This window comes from Palaemon carinicauda, chromosome 11 (genome assembly GCF_036898095.1).
Source record: "Palaemon carinicauda isolate YSFRI2023 chromosome 11, ASM3689809v2, whole genome shotgun sequence".
Classification (NCBI taxonomy): Eukaryota; Metazoa; Arthropoda; class Malacostraca; order Decapoda; family Palaemonidae; genus Palaemon; species Palaemon carinicauda.
This window is the reverse complement of record NC_090735.1, coordinates 157,854,921-157,857,420: the sequence shown is the minus strand read 5'-3', so window position 1 is coordinate 157,857,420 and position 2,500 is coordinate 157,854,921.

Here is a 2,500-nt window from a genome sequence, read left to right as displayed (position 1 = left end):
GTGCCTGAGTGTACCCTCAAGCAAGAGAACTCTACCCCAAGACAGTGGAAGGCCATGGTTCAGAGGTTATGGCATTACCCGAGACAAGAGAACAATGGTTTGATTTCGGAGTGTCCTTCTAGAAGAGCTGCTTACCATAGCTAAAGAGTCTCTTCTACCCTTACCAAGAGAAAAGTAGCCACGGAACAATTGCAGTGCAGTAGTTAACCCCTTAAGAGAAGAAAATTTGTTTGGTAATCTCAGTGTTGTCAGGTGTATGAGGACAGAGGAGAATATGTAAAGAATAGGCCACACTATTGGGTGTATGTGCAGGCATAGGGAATATGAACCGTAACCGGAGAGAAGGATCCAATGTAGTACTGTCTGGCCAGTCAAAGGACCCCATAACTCTATAGCAGTAGTATCTCAACGGGTGGCTAGTGCCCTGGCCAACCTACTATCGACAGCAATGCATGTTTGCCAACGGTTATCCTCGTATAAGCGGATGAGCAACCTGGTGGAGTAACGAGAACTTGGGGTGTGGAGGGAATGCCGTGCTAAATTTCTATGAAGTCACTGGGTTTAAAGTGATAGACAAGATGTCTCTCCGGCTTCTTCTCTTGATGCCTGGCGGAAGCAGGAGCAGCAGCAGCAGCAGCAGCAGCAACAGGAGCAGCAGGAGCAGCAGCAGCAGCAATAGGAGCAGCAGGAGCAGCAGCAGTAACAGCAGGAGCATCACGGGTCAAGTCCCCTGCCTTGGTTAGATAGGCACTGCGCATCACAAGGAACTGGCTATCCTTTGATGTATCTAGCCAATGAATCCACTGAGGCCCTTTGCATCAATAGGCGTAGGAGGAGATGATGATGAGGATGAATCAGGTAGTTGAATCGTTGGAACAACAAAAGTTCAAATTTAAAGCGAATTTTTTTCTGTTGAACAGGTTGACATAAGTCTGTCTTCATAGGTTATGCATAGAAGATATATTTTAATGTTCTTATTGATCTTAAAATGTTTTTTATTTTTTATTCATTACTGTTCATATATAGTTTATTTATTTTCTTTCCTCGCTGAGTTATTTTCCCTGTTGGAGCCCTTGGGCTTATAACATCCTGCTTTTCCAACTAGGGTTGTAACTTAGCTTGTAATAATAATAATGATAAAAATAATAATAATAATAATAATAATAATAATAATAATAATAATAATAATAATAATAATAATAATAATAATAATAATGTTTATATTCACGGTTTTATTTCAAAGGTATTTAATGAAATCCAGTTTGTAACTTAGAGTATTTCCTTAAAATATATAATTTGTTTGTTGTCATTATCTACAATCTCTCTCTCTCTCTCTCTCTCTCTCTCTCTCTCTCTCTCTCTCTCTCTCTCTCTCTCTCTCTCTCTCTCTGTAATTTTCCATTTTACCTCTATGATTTTTATATTCCTAAAGCTAGTTTTGGCATTACCTATGGGTAAAATTCTCTTTATATTATTATTATTATTATTATTATTATTACTTGCTAAGCTACAACCCAAGTTGGAAAAGCAAGATGCTATAAGCCCAAGGGCTCCAGTAGGGAAAACAGCCCAGTAAGGAAAGAAAACATAAAATAGAGCGCCTGAGTGTACCTTCAAGAAAGAGAACTCTATCCCAAGGTAGTGGAAGACCATGGTACAGAGGCTATGACACTACCTAAGACTAGAGAACAATGGTGTGATTTGGGAGTGTCCTTCTAGAGAACTGCTTACCATAGCTAAAGAGTCTCTTCTACCCTTACCAAGTGGAAAGTAGCAACTGAACAGTTACAGTGCAGTAGTTAACCCCTTGGGTGAAGAACAATTCTTTCTTAATATCAGTGTTGTCAGGTGTATGAGAACAGAGGAGAATCTGTAAAGAATATGCCACACTATTCAATGTATGTTTAGGCAAAGGGAAAGTGAACCGTAACCAGAGAGAAGGATCCAATGTAGTACAGTCTGGCCAGTTAAAGGACCCCCTAACTCTCTAGCGATAGTATCTCAACAGGTGGCTGAGATACTTTCCAAGTAGCAACTGAACAATTACAGTGCAGTAGTTAACCCCTTGAGTAAAGATTTTTTCCGTTATCTTAGTCTTGTCAGGTGTATAAGGAAACAGGAGGATATATAAAGAATATACCAGACTATTCGGTGTATATGCAAAGGAAAAATGAGCCGTAACCACAGAGGGATATAATACAGAACTATCTGGCCAATCAAAAGACCCAGTAACTCTATTGGTGGAAACTGGTTTTATAATCGTTACCCCTAAACAAATATTAGTGTGAAAATTATCGTTTTCTCTAATACTTTCGTACGTTTTCTCTTGTTTTGATATATGGTACACTATGGTAAATTGCATACGCCTTGTTCCTTCAGAAGATTGGCTAAATTATTCTTACGTTTCCAATTGCAGAGAAGTACACCATATTGTCGTTATAATATATGATCTATGTCGTTTATATCTTTGATGAATAATATGGTTGCTATTGCAATTGAA